Source organism: Rattus norvegicus, chromosome 17 (assembly GCF_021556685.1).
Source record: "Rattus norvegicus strain SHRSP/BbbUtx chromosome 17, alternate assembly SHRSP_T2T, whole genome shotgun sequence".
NCBI classification, from domain to species: domain Eukaryota; kingdom Metazoa; phylum Chordata; class Mammalia; order Rodentia; family Muridae; genus Rattus; species Rattus norvegicus.
In genome coordinates, this window is record NC_141550.1 from 81,650,351 (window position 1) to 81,673,342 (window position 22,992).

A 22,992-nucleotide genomic window follows, 5' to 3' on the forward strand; every position below is an offset into this window, starting at 1 on the left:
GCTCCACCTTATAATTATGAATCAAGAGCTTTTTATGTTTTGCTTCAGGGATGCCACAGAGATACAAAGGAAGAATTTCTCCTTTAAGGGATGTGGTGGCTTAAGGGAAAATGGCTTCCATAGACTCATAGGGAATAGCACTCTCGAGGAGGTGTGGCCTTGTTGGAGGAAGTGTGTCACTTAGGGTGGGATTTGAGGTTTCAGATGTTCAAGCCAGGCCCATTGTCTCTCTCTTTCTTCCTGTTGCCTGCCAATCCAGACGTAGAGCTCTCAGCTGCCTCTCCAGCACCATGTCTACCTAGGTGCTGCCTTGCTTCCCACCATGATGATAAAGGACTCTGAACTGTAAGCCAGCCCCAATTAAATGCTGTCCTCTATAAGAGTTGCCTTGGTCACGGTGTCTCTTTACAGCAGTAGAACACTGACTAAGGCCCGGATGAAGAGGAATAGGAGAATGACATGCCAATCCCAACACTAAACCACAGGGTGACTAGAAAACGTTGCAGAGTCCCTGTGGCCTGACACCCTCTGGTCTCACAGCAATCCTGGAAAGAAGTGTTAGGAATCCAAGCTTTGAGCGATGCATGGTTTGTCCTTTAAAGGGATGGAGCTAGAAACCAACCTAGAAACCCTTCTGCCCTGCAGAGCGCTGCCCATCTGCAATGAGAAATTATCTAAGAAAGAACGACACATGAGCTCTAGGGAGACCCTAACCCAAAGCCCGAGTATTGCCTGTACACTGTGTCCGGATCACACCAAGCTCCGGGGAAGTTGCGCCTTCCTTTCAAAGGATTTTTTTTTTGTAATTATGTTTATGCTGGGGAGAGGTGGGGTTGTACACACATGTGCAAGAGGCGTCAGAGACTGGGAGAGAATGCTGAATCCACCCAGAGCTGGAATTACGGGTAGTTGTGAGCCGCCCAGCCTGAGCGCTGATCCAAACTTGAGTCCTCTGCAAAACTCGCATGTGCTCTGAACCAGTGGTCCATCTCTCCAACCCCCTCTATGACTCTTGGAGAATAAGAAGTGTGAGTTACTCATTGTGGATCCAACTACTGGGACCAGGGCACACACATGGGCTGAGATGATGTGCTTAGTGTCTTCCTAGACTGTACACAGCCTTTTTTCACAAGCTACCCACATGGGACAGTGTCTGAGAAAGGCAAGGGGTAGTATGAAAAATCCTACCCTGACATTTGCTTTGTGGCCCGGATTCTGTACATTTGGAGCTCTGAGGACATGGAACCAAGTCTCGTCATTGGACATTGGATGCACTGCTCTTTATAGCTTTTGGAGCAGCATTGGCCCAGAAACAAATATAGCAGAGTGTGTTCTCTGGGTTGGCAAGACAGGAAGCCCATGAACTTTGCCGGATGCATGAGGAAGAACATTGTCAGAGGTCTTAGGCAACAGGTGAGATGTAAGAGATGTCAGGAGACAAGGTGGGGTGTATCAGACCTCAATGGGGAGGAATGTGGGAAACTGAGTGAGTGGAGGCACTCTATGACCTATTAATGAATTACTAATATCCAGGGGGTGGCAAAAACAATTGTTCTAAGTGTATTGACTTCAGGATCTCCTCCTACCGTTGTCTTGAATGGCAGAGCACAAAGCCAAGTCCATACCTTACTGCTGGCTTGAATGAAACTGAGTCTCTTAAGTTCACAAACTGATCACCTTCAAGGTAAGGACTTGCTGAGATTCTTAGCATTCGTCGATTGATCAGGTTGAGGTCTCCGAGAGAAACCTGGGTTGACTTACGACTGTACTGCCTTGCCATGTTGCGCCATGTTATTGAAGGTGCGAGAGAGCCTTTTCCAGGTCTAGGAACTAAACAAGCCTCTATTCTTTGTTAATTACTCAATTCAAGGTGTTTTGTTTTTAGCAACTAGAGAATGACCTGAGACAGGGCCTGCATGTACTTTGTCTAAGGACAAGGATTCTGGAACTGACCAAGAACAACACTGGACAGTAAGTCAGTGAAGGACCCGGTGCCTCGAAGTGAGAGCACCTCCCCTGCCCCTGTCTATGCAGTGCTGAGCAGGTGTGGCCTTAAAGCTCACTTTGCATTGAGTTGTAAACGGAGTGAGTCCCTTAGGATGGTGCGATCACCAGAGTTTCTACTTAGCTCCTGACAGACACACTGAGAGTCTGCAGTGTTTTGGGTGCTGTGTTATCTTTAACTCACTTTGATTAAGGTTTCTGCCTCAAAGGTTTCATGAGGCACTCCCAGACCCAAAACCTGCAGTTTTATCTTTGTATTGAAGGTGCCTCATAAAAATTTCCTTTTCCTTCTTTCCTTCCTTCCTTCCTTTCTTCCTTCCTTCCTTCCCCCCTCCCTTCTTTCCTTCCTTCCTTCCCTTCTTCCCATTGAAACTTGCTGCTCAAGTAATGGAAATTACAGGTTCCACTTCTGAGGGGCCTTGGTGGTTACTCTCCACTTGCAGCCATTTTGCACAGGCTCCCCTCCATACCTTCTGTCCTCATGGGCATCCTCAACTCTTGCTCTTCTTTGGCTCTCTGGCCTTCCAACCCACCATCTTTCAGGCTTAGACTGTCTCGTACTTCAGAAGCTCCAGAGTCTTGGCTAGTGTTAAAAGAGGCAGACTTGTAATCCAGGTGTTGGCAACTCTGAACCCAGCCCTTTAAGTCCCTCTCAATGAAGAATGTTAGGAAATCTTAGGGTGTGTGAAAAGGAAGAGAAGTCTATTATTCTGGAGCCCACGGCACCTGGTTTGGCTCAGTGGCAGAGCTTCCCTAGTATGCGAAGGGAGTCAATGTCGGTACTGTAAGACAATGGAAATGTCCACACATCGGCTAAAGCCAGCAAAGGTAGCCTACCTAGGGACAATGCACAGTTTTCTAAAGGTAAGCAAGGAGGATAAAGATGGTGAGTGGCCTGAGTAAGAGGGGTCAGTTGGTAAATGCTCTCGTGATGCAAACGCATGACCTGGAATGAAGGGAAAGAGGAGAGGAGAGAACTGACTCCTCACAGTTGTCTTTTTCCACTGCCTCCTCCACATCACATGTGTACACACACATGCACACATACATACATATACAGACACACATGCAAACACATACACAAACATGTACATACACAAACACACACATGCATACACACATACACATGCACACACAAACACAAACACACATACACAAACCACATCCACAGACACAAATGCATATACACCCCAACACACACACGCATACACATACACACATGCATATACAGATACACACATACATACATATCCACATGCACACACAAACACACATACACATGCATACACACATGCATACACACATACACATGAGTATACAGATACACACATATAAATATAAACACATGCACACACAAACACACACACATACTCACGTACGCGCGCGCACACACACACACACACACACACACACATACACACACAGGCACACATAAATCTATCTCCTGTCTCTGCTTTATAAACTCATTAACATTGCTTAGTTTTAGAGAACCAGAAATTCTTTTCTTTCTTGTAGTCCAGGGCCTGGCTTCACTAGATCACAGTCTCTAAGATGGGACCCTGCCATTGAAACTGTCATCCGAGTCAATCATCGGCTTCTTCACTGCCCACCATTTGTTCTTCAGCTTCAGTGGGAAGGCCCATAAGTCTAATCTCTACCTTTCTTCTCATGCTGTTCATCTTCCCTTAGAAACATAGATCTCTCTCTCCCCTTCCTTCCCTCATGCTCCCCCTCCCTCCCTTCTGGCTTCTTTGTGTAGTCCTAGCTGTCCTGGAACTCCGTAGAATAGGCTGGCCTTGAACTCAGAGATAAGCCTGTCCCTGCCTCCTGAGTGCTGGGATGTGGGCGGTGCTGCACCACCTGATATCACCACTACCTGGGACCACCACCACCTGGGACCACCACTACCTGGGACTACCACCACTTGGGACTACCACCACCTGATGCCACACTACCTGGTGCCACCACCACATGATATCCCCACCACCTGGGACCACCACCACCTGGGACCACCACCACCTGGTGCCACACTACCTGGCCTCCCTGTGCTTTTCTAATGACAACCACCAAGCCTATCTCCTAACCTACTTTTCATCGTCCATTCAATTGACCAAACAACTGAGTGGTAGAAGACAGTGGAGAATACCACGCTGAATGGATTCACAGAGGCCCCTAATTCAAAGAGTTTCCTGTCCCTCTGGAGTTGAGGTGGGGAATAGTAATAGACACACAAAATCCTCTCTTTATTCAGGGACTTTTCTTCATTCAGTGATTAATTCGTCTTGGTCGGTCTCAAACCATGTTTTGTTTTGATTTTAAAATCCTGCCGCCTTCTCAAATACCCTTTCCTTTCCTTGACCGTCAAATTACTGTGGGTTTTTTTTTTTTAACTTGGTCACCTAGTGTCTCCTAAAGTGTCCCTTTTAAACACAGCGAGCTTGCTATTGGTGCTCTACCCAAAGCCCTTCTTTCCCCTCTCTCTGTGTGTTTGTGAGGGAGGGTGTGTTGAGGAGGCTTCCTGGAGCTTTGCACATGCACAGAAGACAATTTTACCTACAACCTAGTCCCTTCCCTCTCAGGACAATGGGGCACTTTCACTGACTCCCCATTGGGTTTCTTAGATGCTTTATAGAAGACCATTGTTTTCAATTAGGCTTCCTGCCCTGGGCCCAACCAACTGAATTAAAGGTTAAATTGGAGTCACTCAGTCTAAGGCTCCCAGGCTCCCAAATAAAAGTCAATTTGTTGTTTGAGCTTCCACATCAAAACAGAAGACAGAGAAATGTTTTCCGCCTTCTCCTAACTCCTCTGTTTCCTTCACCTCTGCTTCCGGGTTTTTTTCTTTCTCCCTTCTTTTCTCTTTTTCTTTCTTTCTTCTTCTTTTATTTTTAAAGACAGGGTCCTTTTGACGAGCAGACTGGGTTGACGTCAAGGCTCTCTTACAGGCTGAGATTACGGGTGTGCACCGTCACATACGGTCACGCAGGTCGGTTTCGGTTAGGAATTCACAATGTGTCTTTGCTTTACTGCCTTCAAAAGAAATGATGGTAAATTAGCTGACGTCGTTTCGATACCAGATTCTGCTTTCCTATTCCGGCCTCACGAAGGAAGCTGACAAAACCAGATGTTTCCCCTTCCTGGCTGTTTGTTACCTGCCTCTGGATGATTGTTCCCTCAACTCCCATTGTTAGGGTAAAATCCAGGGACTCTGCTGTAAGATGAGAATTCTACCACAGACGTATATTCCTCAGCTCCTGGATCCTCCTCACTACTTTCTTTTGCATATGTGTTTAATTCGTGTTTTAGTTAGTGCATATTAATTTTACGAAGTAAGATATCTCATTGTGACAGTGCCATACATGTACGAAATATGCGTTGACTATATCTAGCCCCTCAAATACTCTTTTCTTTTTTTCTTTCCTTTTCCTCTACTTTTATTTACATTTGTATTCTGTCTCTGTGTATGTCTGAGTGAGGGTATCGGGTCACCTGACACTGGGATTACAGACAGTTGTGAACTGCCATGTGGGTGCTGGGATTTGAACCTTGCTCCTTTGGAAGACCAGCCCTCCCCACCCCCCTGCTACTCTTTCTTACCTTCCCCTCCTCACCCTCTTCCCTCTCCCTTCCACATCTCCAGTATGATTACCTTTTACTTTCACCTGCTATATTCCCTACACAGAAAGGAAATACGCAAATACATGTCTTTCCTGAGTGCCTCATTTCACTGACCAGGGTGATCTCCATGTTCCCATCATTGTTCCTATAACTAACAGGATGCATTTACTTTTCCTGTATGGCTGAGTAAAGCTCCATCTCGTGTGTGTGTGTGTGTGTGTGTGTGTGTGTCTGTGTGTGTGTGTGTGTGTGTCTGTGTCTGTGTGTGTCTGTGTGTGTCTGTGTGTCTGTGTGTGTGTCTGTGTGTCTGTGTGTGTGTCTGTGTGTCTGTGTGTGTGTATGTCTGTGTGTGTGTGTGTATGTCTGTGTGTGTGTGTCTCTCTGTGTGTGTCTGTGTGTATGTATGTATGTGTCTGTGTGTATGTGTCTGTGTGTGTGTCTGTGTGTCTGTGTGTGTGTGTATGTCTGTGTGTGTGTGTCTCTCTGTGTGTGTCTGTGTGTGTGTCTGTGTGTGTGTCTGTGTGTCTGTATGTGTCTGTGTGTCTGTGTGTATGTGTCTGTGTGTCTGTGTGTGTGTCTGTGTGTCTGTGTGTGTGTATGTCTGTGTGTGTGTGTGTGTATGTCTGTGTGTGTGTGTCTCTCTGTGTGTGTCTGTGTGTATGTATGTATGTGTCTGTGTGTATGTGTCTGTGTGTGTGTCTGTGTGTCTGTGTGTGTGTGTATGTCTGTGTGTGTGTGTCTCTCTGTGTGTGTCTGTGTGTGTGTCTGTGTGTCTGTATGTGTCTGTGTGTCTGTGTGTATGTGTCTGTGTGTCTGTGTGTATGTGTCTGTGTGTATCTCTGTGTGTGTCTGTGTGTATGTAAGTATGTGTATGTGTGTATGTGTCTGTGTGTGTCTCTGTGTGTATGTATGTATGTATGTATGTATGTATGTATGTGTACAGCCTTTTATTAATGGGCACCAATGACAATTCTGTAATTTAGTTATCAGGAAGACCATGACAAACATGGATATGCAGGTATCTCCCACTTTTTCATTCTTCTGGGTACGGATGATCATAGGAAGGTTCTATTTTTTACTGGTTATTTTATTTATTTACATTTCAGGTGTTTTCCCCTTCCCTGGTTCTCCTCTCTGAAAATCCCCTATCCCATCCCCCTCACCCCCCGCTTCTATGAGGGTGCTGCCTTACTCACCCATCCTCCCACTCCTATCTCACCGCCCTAACATCCCCCTACGCTGGGGCATCAAGCCTTCATAGAAGCAAGGGCTCTCCCTCCCATTGATGCCTGACAAGGCCATCCTCTGTTATATAAGCAGCTGAAGCTATGGGTCCCTCCATGTGTGAATTTTGGTTCGTGGTTTCGCCCTTGGGATCTCTTAGGGTCCTGAGTGGTTGATATTGTTGCTCTTCCTGTAAGGTTGCAAACCCCTTTATGTAGGGAGTTGCGACATGCCACGCCTCAAAGATGGCGCTGGTTTCTGCCTTCCACCCTCCCAACAGTGAGCACTCCTTGTAGTAAACAAGTCCTTATTTGGCTATGCCTGCCTGGCCTGCTAGCTTCCGCACAGGAACAGCCTATCTGCATGACCCACGTGGCTTGCTAGGATTGGCCAGCACTAGCTATTTAAGTGTCATGCGGAGGGCTCCCTGGGGTCAGAAGATTGTATCAAGGTTCCTGAGTAAACTGCTCAAAGACGATCTCCGCTGGTCATGTCTTCCTTGCTGGTCGAGGTGGGGGGAGCGGTAAGTGGTGGCCCATAAGGGGATCTCCTGAGATCAGAACTTCTTGCAGTCAGGGCAGTGCTGGAAAGTTCCCAGGGTAAGGTGGGACCATAAGGACCACGGGAAATAAGCGGCTATAAAGTCTCAGGGTAGTGAGCAAGTAAAGTTCGTGGTAGCAGTGAACCGAAAGTAAAGTTCGCGGTAGCAGCGAACTGAAAGTAGCAAGATGCGTGGTGAATTTAGCCATAGCAGCATAGAAAGCTTTTGTCATGGGGACCTCACAGTCTCGTCCAATTTTTCTGGCTCTTCAAGAGCTGTTTGAGCGAAAAAAACTAAAAACAAAAAGGAACACCATAGAGAGATTTCTGAGCGAATGCAATGCCATTGCACCCTGGTTCGCAGTCTCTGGTAATCTTACTGTGGCAAGTTGGGAAAAATTAGGGAAAGACCTTGATTTTGCCTGGGAACAGGGGATTCTAAGACCTGGGGTCCGTCTAGTGTGGCGCTTAGTGCGTAGTTGCCTTGAGGATCAAAAATGTTGTCAGGCAGCTATAGAGAAGGGGCAAGCTGCCCTAGAAATGCTTCAAGAGGAGATGTCAGAAAAGCAGGGAAGCACAAAGGAGACAGACTCAGAAAAGACAGATACAGCGGAGGAAACAGACAAAACAGATTCAGAAGAAGAGTTACAAGAGTTGATAGATCAAATGCGGAAACAGTCTCTAAGGAATAGACAGAAGAAGAAAAGGAAAAAGCCTAAAATGGTGGAGGAACCTCCTGGGCGGTTCCCCTCGGCTCCTCCTCCCTGCAATGTTGTAGAGGGAGGAAGTAGAGTTTCGGGTAGTACATTCTGCCCAGAAGTGTGGAAGGCAGTCCACACAGAACTACATCTGGCCTATCCTGTTTATGTGGATGCTAATCAACAAAGGTATCGTGAGCCTTTAGACTTTAAGGTGATCAAGTCCCTGGCGCAATCAGTCAGGACATATGGCATTACGGCCTCATTTACCATAGCTCAGGTTGAGGCCTTACACAGATTTTGCATGACTCCTAGTGATTGGACTAACCTTGCTCGGGCCTGTCTTAGTCTGGGACAGTATTTGGACTGGAGAGCTTTTCTTATTGAGTTTGCCAATGAACAGGCTGCCGCTAACTTGGCAGCAGGGGTGGGGGTGGGGTGGGGGTGGCCGGCCAGGCTGCCTGGGGTAGGGATATGCTGCTGGGTCAGGGACGCTTTGCCAATGCTCAGACAGGGTTTCCAGGACAGGTTTACCAGCAGATTAATGAAGTTGCAACATAGGCATGGGAATTCTTACCCAATAAGGGAGAGGTGAGTGGAAACCTCACCAAGATCCTTCAAGGACCTATGGAGCCATTCTCTGACTTTGTAGCCCAATTAGTGGAAGCAGTGGGGAGAGTCTTTGGAGACCCTAATACCGCTATGCCCTTGATTAAACAGTTGGCCTATGAACAGTGCACAAAGGAATGTCGAGCCGCTATCACTCCTTACAAGAACAAGGGACTTGAAGCTTGGATGAGGGTCTGTAGAGAAATAGGGGGACCTTTGACTAATGCTGGACTGCGGCTGCTGTTCTGCATTTGATGCAGAGAAAAGGAGGAAGCTCAGGAGTGTGTTTTAAGTGTGGTAAACAGGGACACCTAAAAAGGCAAAGTCCAGAAAGGAGAAGTCTAGTCAGTACAGGAAGTGGCCAACGCCCAAGGCAACCGGGGCTGTGCCCCAAGTGCAAAAAGGGGAACCATTGGGCTGATGAGTGCCGCTCGGTAAAAGACATCAATGGGCAGCCTCTTAGCTCAGGTTTTGGTGGAGCATGTCCAAAAAACGGACAGTGGGGCCCATGACCCCAGGGCCCACAAATATATGGGGCAGTCGAGAATCAGGATGTAGAACAGAGACATGAGAGATGGCCGTCCCTTCACCATCCGAGGGGCCAAGGAGAGCCACTAAGGGCTCTGCAGGACTGGACCTCCGCTCCACCGCCAGACTCGTACTAACTGCTCGGATGGGGGTCCAGTTGGTAGAAACTGATTTTAAAGGACCCCTTGAGCCTGGCACAGTAGGGTTACTTATAGGGAGATCATCTACAGCTTTAAGAGGACTACATGTCCATCCAGGAGTTATTGACCCAGATTATATCGGGGTAGTCAAGATCATGGTAGAATCACCAAAAGGGATTACTGCCATTTCCCCTGGGGACAGAATAGCCCAACTATTACTTTTGCCTAGCCTTCATGAAAGATTTGCCGCCCAGTCTAGAGAGAGGGGAGAGAAGGGTTTCAGTTCCACAGGCTCCGACCTTACATTTTTAGCCTTGGATTTAGACCAATGCCCAGTAATGGAGCTAAGGGTAGATGGTAAAAGGATCCTAGGACTGTTGGATACAGGGGCCAATAGAAGTATAATAGCTAAGAAAGATTGGCCCTCTGGATGGCCAGTACAAGGTCATCTCAATTACAAGGTCTTGGTTATGCAAGAGCTCCGGATATGAGTGCAAGACAACTGAGTTGGAAAGATCAGGAAGGGCATGCAGGAGTTATGCAACCCTATGTGTTGGATTTGCCCATTTCCCTTTGGGGGAGAGATTTGCAGAAAGATATGGGTTTCAAATTGACCAATGAGTATTCTGAAACTTCACAAAAGATTATGAAAAATATGGGCTATTTTCCTGGTAAAGGACTTGGGAAATACCTGCAGGGTAGAACTAGCCCTATAACTGCCCAACAGAGAGAAAGGAATCAGGACCTGGGTTTTTCCTAGGGGCCGCTGAGGAAGGCATTCCCATTACCTGGAAAACAGAGGAGCCGGTGTGGGTTCCTCAGTGGCCGCTTTCCTCTGAGAAGCTTGCCGCAGCTAAAGCCCTGGTAAATGAACAGCTGGCTATGAAGCATATAAAACCATCAGTGTCACCTTGGAATACCCCAATATTTGTGATTAAAAAGAAATCAGGGAAATGGAGACTGTTGCATGATTTACGAGTTATTAATCAATAGATGCAAATCCCAAAAGGGATTACTGCCACTTCCCCTGGGGACAGAATAGCCTAACTATTACTTTTGCCTAGCCTTCATGAATCATGGGCCCAGTGCAATGTGAGCTTTCTTTTTTATCCTCTCTGCCAGCCTGTTGGCCTGTTGTAGTGATTGATATAAAAGATTGCTCCATACCTCTTTGTCCAAGGGATAGTGAAAGGTTTGCTTTTACTGTTCCATCATGCAATCATGAAGAACCTGATCGATGATATGAATGGGTGGTTTTACCACAGGGTATGGCCAATGGCCCTCTTATGTGTCAACTTTTTGTGGGCAATGCCATTGCCCCATTAAGACAGAAGTTTCCTGCGCTGAGATGCATCCATTTTATGGATGATATCCTTTTAACTGCAAAGAATGAAGAGATTTTAGATTTAGCATATGGAAATTTAATTAAATTGCTAGAAGGTAGGGGATTGATTATTGCCCCTGAAAAGGTACAAAAGGGCAATCTTGTAAATTATTTAGGAGCAAAAGTAAGTCCTTATATCATTATCCCCCAGAAGGTTGAATTGAGGAAAGATAATCTTAAGACTCTTAATGATTTCAAAAGTTACTAGGAGATATTAATTGGGTCTAAAATTACCAAATTATGAATTAAAACCATTGTATAATACTTTAGTTGGGGATTCGGCCTTGGATTCTCCTAGACAATTGACTGATGAAGCAAGGGAAGCTTTAAAGAAGGTTGAAAAAGGATTACAAGGCACAATTTTACATCGATGGAAGGAGGGTACAGACATTGTGCTATGCATTCTAGCCACCTACGTGCAGCCCACAGGATTGTTGTGGCAAGATGGCCCTCTGCTTTGGGTTTATCCCAGAGCTTCTCCAGCTAGATCAGTAGAGTATTATCATACAGCAGTTGCACGATTAGCCTTGAATGGGATCCAACAGTGCATACAATTTTTTGGTGTTTCCCCAACCTCGATCATAGTGCCCTATACAGGTCAGCAGATGAAGATCTTGTGTGGCACTGTGGATGATTGGGCTATATTACGCTGTGGGTTCCATGGAGGGATAGATAGTCATTATCCAAAACACCCTTTGCTATCCTTCTTTAAGGAACATCCCGTGATCTTTCCTAAGGTTACCTCCAGTGTTCCTATACAGGGGGCGCCAAACATTTTTACAGATGGATCCAAAAATGGCTGTGGAGCCTATATGGTTGACCATCAAGAGCCAATTTTGTGTCAATATCAACCCGGCTCTCCACAAGTAATTGAACTCAAGATTGTGCTGGAAGTGTTTAAAAATTGTTCTTTTGCCTTCAATTTGCTCTCTGATTCATCATATGTTGTTAATGCAGTTAAGATATTAGAAGTGGCTGGCCCTATTAAAATTAGCAGCATGGTATGCCAGCTGCTGAGGGAACTTCAGGAATTGATCTGGAAAAGAGGTCACAAGATTTTTGTCCAACATATTAGAGCTCATACAGGTTTGCCTGGTCCTCTCAGTGAGGGAAATGATCTTGTGGATCGATGTACCCGAATGGAGTTTATCTTCTTAAGCTCATCATTGGATCAAGCCCGACAATTTCATCAACAATTTCATGTGCCTACCAAAACCTTACAGCAGAAGTTTCATCTGTCTCGAGCAGATGCTCGACAGATAGTTTTAGGATGTCAACAGTGTATCACTTTCCATCATCCCCCTAGTGTGGGGGTTAATCCCAGGGTCTTACTGCCTTTAAAGATTGGCAAATGGATGTAACTCACATATCTGGATTTGGGACTCTAAAATACATTAATGTTTCTGTGGATACTTGTTCAGGTGCCATTCATGCTACCCCTATGAGTGGGGAAAAGGCACACAATGTTACTGGACACTGCCTAGAAGCCTGGGCTGCTTGGGGAAAGCCTCAACACTTAAAAACTGATAATGGTCCAGCATACACTGCCCAATCTTTCAAATCCTTTTGTAAACAGATGGATGTGCAGTTGAGCCATGGTCTGCCTTATAATCCCCAAGGTCAAGGTATTGTTAAGTGAGCACATCGTACTTTGAAGGAATGTGTAATTAAACAAAGAGTGGGAATAGGCCATGGCAGAACTCCTAAGGAACAGATATCCTTAGCCCTTTTTACTCTTAATTTTTTAATTTTGGATGATGATGGCCTTTCTGCCGCTGACTGACATCAGTGTCGGGTGGGCACGTTGAAAGGTTATGTGAAATGGAAAGACGTGATCACTGGCTTATGGCATGGGCCAGATCCCGTGTTGGCGTGGGCGAGAGGGTCTGTTTGTGTGTTTCCTCAGGACCAGCAAGATCCGTTGTGGGTCCCTGAAAGATTGACCAGGAGGTGCAACAAGAATGAAGATCCTGCTGTTGCTGACACTTCTCGGTGTGACCCAAATGCTGGTCCAAATGGAGTCCCAGTGGGGGATACTATCGGTATTCCCGAGACTCATGCCGATACGTCATGACCTTTAAGCCCACTCCTCTAATTTGTCTAAACAGTTGTCAAGTTTATCTTTTAGGTAATTGGACTGGAGAATTCGATTTCTTAATGGATCAGCTACGTGTAGCCATCGTGACCGTGAACTCCACACGTGTGGATGTTGGACTGGCTACGGGATTGTCATCTTGGATTGCTGCTGCTATGTATCATCTTAGAGAGTGGGTGGGTATGGGAGCCCTAGCTGGACTCTTGCTGCTGGTCTCCCTAGTGAGACTGTGGTGTCTCTGTAGAATGAGGTTTGTTCAGAGGCGGCATGAGGCTATGATGGTACAGACATTTACAGCCACTGAAGCAGGACAGTCCCCTCAAGCCTGGCTTACGATCATTCAGAAGACCTAGTTGCACCTGGCCCCTGAGTATCTGTGAGTGACCCTGCCCAGTGATGGGCAACTTCCCTTCTACCTAAGGTATGGAACCTTGTGGGCAACGAGTTGTCCTACGACGGGTTTAATGAAGGGATGATCCTAAGACGGGGGGGTCGCCACGCTCAGCGGTGCCTTTGCCTGCTTGATTAATTAAGCAAAAAGGGGGAACTGTAGAGAGCTGCGACATGCTGCGCCTCAAAGATGGCACTGGTTTCCGCCTTCCACCCTCCCAACGGTGAGCACTCCTTGTAGTAAACAAGTCCTTATTTGGCTATGCCTGCCTGGCCTGCTAGCTTCCGCATAGTGACAGCCTATCTGCATGACCCACGTGGCTCACTGGAATTGGCCAGCGCTAGCTATTTAAGTGTGGTGCAGGGGTTCCCCAGGGTCAGAAGATTGTATCAAGGATCCTGAATAAACTGCATGAAGAAGATCTCCTCTGGTCGTGTCTTCCTTGCTGGTCGAGGTGGGGTGCGGCACCTTTAGCTCCTTCAGTCCTTCGCCTAACTTCTCCATTGGGGTCCCTGTGCTCAGGTTAGCTGTAAGCATCTGCATCTGTATTGGTCAGGCTCTGGCAAAGCCTCTCAGGAGACACCCATATCTGGCTCCAGTCATCAAACACTTCTTGGCATCAGCAATAGTGACTGGGTTTGGTGGCTGCATATGGGATGGATCCCCAGGTGGGACAGTCTCTGGATGACCTTTTCTTTAGTCCCTGCTCCACTCTTTGTCCCTGTATTTCCTTTAGACAGGAGCAATTCTGGGTTAAAAATTTGGAGATGGTTGGGTGTTCCCATCCTCAACCAGGGGGGTTCTATTTTTATTTTCTAAGAAGCCTCCATCCAGCATTTGCTTCCCCTCGGTGACAACCATTCTCAGTAAAGTAAGCATAACTTTGATTTCCATTTCCATACTGGCTAAAGATGTTGAAACATTTCCTCGTGATTTGGAACTCACAGTGGTTGCTTTTCATTGCCATGACAAAATAACTGAAATTTTCAACTGAAATAAGGAATGAAAAGTTTTATTTTTGGCTCAAAGTTGGAGGGTACAGTCCATCATGGCAGAAAAGGCAGGACACCAGAGATGTGAGGTAACAGATACATTGTATCATAGTCAGGAAACGAAGAAGGTGAATTCTAATACTCAGCTTGATTTCACTTATATCAGTCCACTTCATGGACTAATGCCACCCATAGGTAGGCTTTATCTTTCCCCTTCAATTAAACCTTCCTGGAAATGCCATTATAGACATTTCCAGAATTGTATCTCCTTGGTAATTTTGAGTCCCACCAAACTGACAGTCAAGATTAATCATCACAAGTCCATCCTTTGCCACCTTGACATCTATAGGTTCGTGGCCATCTCATAATGCAAAAATATGTCCAGCCCAACTTGAAAAGTCTCCATAGTCTTTTAATAGTTTCTCCCCCAAAACCCAAAGTCTCATTTGAGACTCATGGCAAACTCCTAGCTGGAAACCTCTATAAAATGAAAACCCATGTTATACACTACCACTGTACCAGGGCACAGAGCAAGCATTCCTATTCCAAATGGATGGGATGTGAAGATGCCAAGGTAAGATCAAACTGAAGAACACCAAAACCCAGAAGGGCAAACAACAATCCCTGAAGAGCCATGTCTGGCATTAAGGACTTACATTAGAATCACCTGGGCTTTATCAGCTGTGCACAGCTCCATGGAATGCACAAGTGAACACTGTAATGTCCACTCTGTGCTTGCAGCTTTCATGAATAGACACCCCATAGTCCTACCTTCTCCAAAATCCCAAGTCTCCATTGCAGCTCACGTTTCTCTTCACTGCTTCATACGGTGATCCCTCTGGGCTTTCTTGCAGGGCATTGAACCTTGCCCCACAGTAATAGCTTCGGTGGTCATCTAGAATCTTCATGCAAGCCTCTAGGATTCCCTCAGCCTTACCACTTCCTGAAAACCAGTATCATGTGGATGACGTTGCCAAGTTCTGCTGCCAGTCAGGATGTACCCTAGTCACTCATCCCACTCAACTGTGGGATTCTGTGCGCCTTTGAGGTGTACCCTGTGAAACACTTCTTTAAATAGTCGTTTAGAGCAGGGACTCCCTGAGGTTGAGTTCTCAGTTCAGTGTCCCCTCTCAAATAAATTTATATTGGTGTAAACTAGAGCATTTGATAGGTAGGATGTTGTCCTTGGGATGCCTCTGAATATGCTCCCATTATATAGTGAAAGATTTCTCCATAATTGTCCTTAATACTGCAGCTGCTTTTTCAGAACCCCATTGTCTACAACTTTAGACTTACAGTCTTTTCCTTTGCTAAATGACATATTCTTTTTTCTTAAAAAGATTTATTTATTTATTTATTTATTTATTTATTTATTTATTTATTATATAAGTACAACTGTAGCTGTCTTCAGACACACCAGAAGAGGGTATCTGATCTCATTACAGATGGTTGTGAGCCACCATGTGGTTACTGGGATTTGAACTCAGGACCTTTGGAAGAACAGTCAGTGCTCTTAACCACTGAGCCATCTCTCTAGTCCCCATGACATATTCTTAATATTTTCTTTCTCCTCCTCCTCCTTTCCCCACTCTCCCTCTCTCTCTCCCTCCCTCCCTCTCTCTCTCTCTCTCTCTCTCTCTCTCTCTCTCTCACACACACACACACACACACACACACACACACACACACACACACACACCGTGGCTCTGACTAAGAGCAGTAAGTACCAACTGTACCACAGCTTGGATGGTACGCTCTCTTGAAATCGCTCTGCTAGGCAACTTATTAAAAAATATTTTTAAAACATATTCCAATAAACTGAAAAACTTACAATAAGTGTAATGATTCTAGACATTTCCTTTAACTAGAAAGCAACCATTTCTCTTTGCAACTGAGACTATCGTGCAAGCTTCTGATCCTTCCATCTCAGCACTTCTTACCCCTAGAAATCACTCGCCGTCTTCTGCATGCTCAGTGTCTTTAATTGACCTCATGGTTGGTCTCCTGACAGCTCTTCTCATGTATGCTTTCTATTTCGCATTGATTGCGTAAGCTGGAGACTCTAAAATCTTTAGGACGTCACACGGCAACATCTTCTGTGCCTCTTTCCTCCTGAAATGGGTCACAGGCTTGGGGGTAAGTGACTCATGCCTGGAAGTCATTTTACAGCCTAGAGTCTAGAAGACATCACTTGATGAGGAGGTTGAGGAGTGTGGGTCCTGTAAATAGTAAGAGGATCGAGACTAGAACCCTCGAAATAGGAATAACTATGGTGTCTAAAACTCTCATCCCAAGGAAGCTTAAGTAACTTGTTTTTAGGAATAAAAGGACTATTCTATTTTATACATGCACACACACACACATACACACACACATGCACACGCACATGTGCACATACATACATGCACATGTGCTCTTGTGCACATACAGACACAAACACACAGACACACAAACACACAGACACACACAGACACAGACACACACAAACACACAGACACACACAATCACACAGACACACAGAGACATACACAGACACAGACACACACAAACACATACAGAGAGAGAGATAGAGAGAGAGAGAGAGAGAGAGAGAGAGAGAGAGAGAGAGAGAGAGAGAGAAGGAGAGAAAGGATTTGCCCTGATCTACTAATTCAGAAGCAGAATTCCTCTTGGAGCATGATCGAGTTCTTTCTGGAACAGCAGTTAACATGTCTAAAGCTCATTCATTTTAGAGGACAGTAGTTGTTTATAAGTTTACTTGTCATTGTATGCCATTGAAGGCCTTCCCATGATATCCAAGTTTTCTGCTAATCCCTAAGACAGGTTTCAACAAACCGTCAAGCAGAAGATCCTCTCTGACTTGCCTATCTTCCTGCTGATCTCAAACATTGAAAACAGAAGGTTACCCTCATGAGGTCATCGATGAAAATCTCAGGTTCCTGCAAGATGTTTTGTAATTGTATTCTAATTATGTAGGCCAGATGGAATGATAAACTTTTTAAAAAATGTATCCTCATTCTAAGGACTCTGTGTGCTTCAGTGAGTTTTCTGTGAGCTCCTCTTAGAAGGCAGCAGTATTTTCATTGGCTCCTTGAATTACCCAGCTCTAATTCTCCTGATCGAATAGACAATCTGTGATGTTGCTCTCACTGCTCTACTGGGTCCTTAAAATCCCAATCAGGTCTCATGACAGTGATACTCGTAGACCTAGAAGGATAGTCAGCACTTAATACATGCCAAAGATCTAAGAATTTTCTGTGAGTTTGTCTCTCACTCTGGGTAATGGTTTGCCAATTACTGAATTAATGTCTGTTGAGAAGAGTTCAGAGACCTGAGTTTTTTGTTAGAAAAACTCCAAGTCTCTTCTTATTTCCTTTAAGTCTAAAATGAAAATTTTCTCTGTCGATGTTCCTCCTTTTGGGTGGCCCTATGAGGAAGCATGCTTATGAAAGAATAAAGATTTTTAAACTATCCCCCACTATCCCTGCTGTGAGGGTCAGTGCACCTCACAAAAGAATAACAACACATGTTATGGGGAAGTAGACCAGCCACAGACCACCTGGCCTCGATAAGGCCTGACTTACCAGTCCTGAGGAAAAAGAGTTGGGGTCAGCTCACCCCAGAGGCAGGGTGGCCTGGAGTTGGACTGAGCCCAAGCTAGATCATGTGTACCAATGTAAACAAATAGTAAAATTGCTTTGCTTTGTGTAATTGTTGCCAACTGCCTATGTAATTTTCCCTATAAATGCCTTCCCCTAATTGGGCTTGGGGTCGACTCCTCTGTCGCCTCTGTGAGATACGTGTCGTCCCCAGAGCTCTGGTTTCTCAAATACACCTCTTGTTCATTACATCAAGACCGGTTTCTCGTGAGTTCTTGGGGGTTGCATCACCTCGAGATTTGAGTGGGGGGTCTTCCCCACCCCGCTGGTCTTTCATTTGGGGGCTCGTCCGGGATCTCGAGACCACCCACAACTCCAAAGACCTTCTTGGAGGTAAGGGGGATCCCCAATTGTGTCTGAGTGTGCGGCCACTGTCTGTCTGTCTCTGTTCTGGTTCTGGTTAGAATCTGAAAAGCGCTTTGCTTTCGAAGTTGCTTTCTGCAGCTGTAAAGCTCAGAAGCTGTGGTCGACAGACGTGTCTGGAGGACCACAAGCTGCACCCTGGGGGACGCTTCAGGGCAACAGGAGAGCCAGGGATGCCTCGTGGTCTCCTATCGGGTAGAAGAGGATAGTGTGTTCCTCTTGGAAGAGAAACTTCAAAGACCTCTTCCGTCTGAAACTGCTTTTGGCTGGTGCCTGCGGACCAGGCACGGCAGTTGTTGTCTGGATATTGTGGATATTGTGGTCTCTTTGTGTTGTCTGCTGTTTGTCTGTTTAGTGTTTTCTGGGACGATGGGACAGACAGTAACGACTCCCTTAAGCCTGACGCTAGATCATTGGACTGAAGTTAGGGACAGAGCACATAATATGTCAGTTGAAGTTAAGAAGGGAAAGTGGTAGACTTTCTGCACCTCTGAGTGGCCGACTTTCGGTGTCGGCTGCCCCCCGCACAAGGGCTCTTTCGACCTGACTATGATTCTTGACATTAAAGTTATTGTTTTTTCAGGAAAAGCCAGGAGCACACCCGTACCAGCAATCTTACATCTGGGTCTGGCAAAACCTGGTTCAAAATCCTCAGCACCCTCTGTTCCTCCTAAGATCTATCCTTAGATTGAGGAGCCTCCTGAATGGCCAGCTCCTCCCTTGTAGCCCCCATTTCCTCCCCAGCAGCCTCTAATCTCTGCTCCACAGGAAGAAGAAGCAGGGAGTGGGTGTCTGGCTACAGGTACCCGAAGCCGCCGAAGCGCAGGGCTCAGAGCCCCACAGAGCCTGACTCCACAGTAGCCATGCCTTTCTGCATTTATGGTGTACCCAACCTCCTGAATCCTCTGCCCCTCTGGAGGCAGACGCTTCTGGTCCAGCCCAGGGGATGCTAAGTCGGTGAGCACTCACCCCGACTCCTCTACTGGCCCCATTCTTGTTTTTCCCTTGTGGGCTTATCCACCTCCCCCAGGTCCGGTCAAGGTGATGCAGCCCCTTCAGTATTGGCCTTTCTCCTCCTCTGATCTTTATAACTGGAAACTTAATCATGGAACTATTTGTTTTGTTCGTCAAAGAGTTTTGCTTGGTCCTCTTGGTTCTTAACTTAAAAGTTAAAAATAATTTGCTTGAGAAAAATTGTTTTCTGCCAGGGAGTTTTATCTTTCTCTCTTGAGGCTCCTACCCAAGGAGAGATGCCCCTCCCTTTGCTCCCCTTGTCCAGTCTAACTGCTGTTAACAGTTGTGTATGAAGGACTCCAGGTTAGCGAGTGACCCTGTCTGAAACAGGCATTATCAAAACCTAAAAACTTTATCTTAGATCCTGAAGAAAAATTCTCCCTGTTGCTTAGACATTCACAGTTTCTAAGGAAGGGACAGCACAGAGTAGGGAAGTGTGGGGCTGAGGGTGGCAAGCATGCAGGCTTGCTAGCTAGCAAGCTGTAGGCTGCACGTGGGCAAGGTGCAGCTCAGGCCAAGTCGGTGTAAGAGGAGTTTCAAGGTGATGAGGCCGGCCGGGGTTGACACTTTGACAGCAAAAAGATAGTGCGGAGTTAGTGGTTGTTTTACGAGACTTTTGGCCCTGAAAAAAAAAAATTCCAGTTGCTGCCTTCAGTGGCCAGATCTTCAATACTTGCTCACAGAAGGAGAGTATTCATTAAGAGAAGTTATTTTTTTTAATTTATTTATTTATTATGTATACACATACAGCTTTCTGCCTGCATGTATGCAACTCCAGGCCAGAAGAGGGCACCAGACCTGATTATAGATGGTTGTGAGCCACCATGTGGTTGCTGGGAATTGAACTCAGGATCTCTGGAAGAGCAGTCGGTGCTCTTAACCTCTGAGCCATCTCTCCAGCACCAAGAGAAGTTCTTTAAGGGAGCCTGCCTTATCTGCTGGCCCTATTCCAAGAAAGGAGTTGATCTCTAACATTAAGTCACCTTCCCTGTTAAGTCATCATTGACATAGAGAGTGCCTTTGATCCTATCCCCTCAGCAGTCAGTTCCTGCCTCTGTGGTCAAAATGCCCTAGGTTGGGGGGCAGGGAGGCCCTAAAATAGGTTCAAAAAGAGTCTACAACAAACTGTGAAAAACTTTGCTTTGCCAGTCAAAATTTAGAATTCAGGCTTTGGCTGTGGCCAAGGTCAGGACCAATGTTTTCTTTTCCATGGCCCTCTAACCCAGTGAGACAGTTTGGTAAAGGGCTGCTACTGAGGTCCTGAAAGTCCCAGGTGAACCGGTTACAATTCTTATGTCAGCCACTTGACATCTAGATGCTTGTTAGTAACTGTTACAGGTTTTCTTTACCACCGAGGAAAGACAGAATCCTACTAGAGGCCAGAAAGAATGTTCCAGACATGGATGGAAGATCTTCACTCTTGACTGTTGACTTCAATACCCCTGAAGGTAGGGAGTGCTCCAGGTCTACTGCCAGGCTCCAAGGGTGGAAAATGCCCCACCAATCTGACTAAGGTAAGAAAAAGATATAAAGAGAAAGTTACAGAAACTTGAGGGGTTAAGGTAAGTTGCTGAGAGTTCGTATAAGTTGCAGAGAAAGTAAGGTTAAGTCTGTGCACATAAGTGGACAGCTGTAGAGGAAGGTGCAGAAGATATAACAGAGAGACTGAGGAAAGAAAGTAAAAAGAACAAGAAGCTAGGGGGAAAAGGGAGACAAAATGAAGAGGAAGCTAGAGAGCTAAAGAGAGATAAAAGACAAGAGAGGAACATATACTAGCCACAGTAGTTAGGGAACCTAGGAAGACAGTACCTGGCAACAGAAGAGAATTCCTAGCTAAAGATCAGTGTGCCTAATACAAAGAAAAAGGACACTGGGTCAGGGACTGCCCCAGGAAGAACAAGAGGGACCTCTCCAGTGGCCCTGAAGGCAAGCCTCTCGGTCCTAGAGTGCTGGCTATGCGCAAAGATAGAAGGGAAGCCCACCCAGTTGTTTTGTGAATACTGGAGGGGGGGACACTCTGTGTTCCTACACCCAAATGGGCTAGTGTCCAGCAAAAGACCTTGAGTACAGGGAACTACCAGCAACAAACAATACTCATGGACTACCAGAAGAACGGGGGACCTTGGCATGGGCCGAGTATCCTACTTGTTCCTTGTGATTCCAAACTGCCCCTACGAGTCTGAGCCCTGCAACCCTGCTCCCGGACCCCGACCTAGACTCCCTCTTCATGACTGTCAGCAGGTGCTCACTAAAGCACAGAGGTGACAAAAGATATGACTGACCAGCCACCAGAGGGGGTAGATGTCATCTGGTTCATAGAAAAAGATGGGCTGGGGCAACAGTGGTAGATGAAAACAGAGTCATATGGGCTCAGGCCCTACCAGAAGGCACCTGTGCTCAGAGGGTAGAGCTTGCTCCCCTCACCAAAGCCCTTGAGCTGAGAAAGAGACTTAACATCTATGTGGACAGCACGTATGCCTTTGCTACAGCCCATCAGCAGAGGGGCCTGCTGACATCTGAGGGCAAGGAAAAAAAAGATTCTGGCTCTGTTAAGGGCCCTCCATGACCCAGCCAGGCCGAGGAAGAGACTCTGGTACACCTCAATGGGAAAGAAGATCCTGCCACAGGCAGAGGCCATGATAAAACAAATGCATCAATGGACTCACTTAGGGGTAAGCAAACTCATCCAGACATTTTCAAAAACTAAATATTATGTCACAGGTCTCAAGTATCTCGTGGAACAGATAGTGCACTGATGTATACCATGCCAAAAGGTAACTGTTTTCAGAAAAGTTGACTGTGGTAGGAGGTTCCATGGGGAACGGCCTGGATCCTACTGAGAAGTGGACTTCACAGAGATAAAACCAGGAAAATATGGTTACAAATGTCTCCTAGTGTTTATAGATATCTTTTCAGGAATAGGTAGAAGCTTTCCCCACCAAGCAAGAGACAACCTTGGTAGTCATCATGAAGTTACTGGAAGGAATCTTCCCCCTGTTTGGAGTGCCCAAGGTAATTGGCTCAGACAATGGCCCTGCCTTCGTTGTCAAGGTAAGCCAGGGTGTAGCCAGATATTTAGAGGTCAATTAAAAATTATATTACATCTACAGACCTCAAAGTTCAGGACAGGTAGAGAGAATAAATAAAATTTTAAAAGAGACCCTGACCAAATTGACCACGGAGACTGGCGCAGACTGGGTGGTACTCCTTCCCTCTTGCTCTCTTCAGAGCAAGAAATGCCCCTTCCAGATTCAGGCTTACCTATGCCCCCGAAGAGACTACAGAGTTCAGGACAGGTAAAAAAAGATAAATAGAACTCTAAAAGAGACCTTGACAAAATTGGCCTTAGAGACCGGTGTGGGAGACTGGACTGTCCTCCTTCCTTTTGCTTTGTTCCACATACGGAACACTCCTGACCCTTTTGGCCTAACAACTTATGAGATTATGTATGGGAGCCCCACCCCACCCCGCTTCACTGAATTGGGCAGGGCCCCCTACCCTGAGGTTTTTCCTAAAACCCTGTTTGCTCATTTAAAGGCTTTAGAAACAGTCCAAAGTGGAATTTGGAGCCAAGTGAAGGACGCCTACAAGACGGGAAGTCCAGGGCGCCTCACCAGTTCCCAGCGGGAGACGCAGTCCTGGTCCAGCGACACTAGGCTGAGAGTTTAGAACCTCACTGGAAAGGACCCGATCTAGTACTGTTAATCACTCTCATTGTTGTTAAGGTAGATGG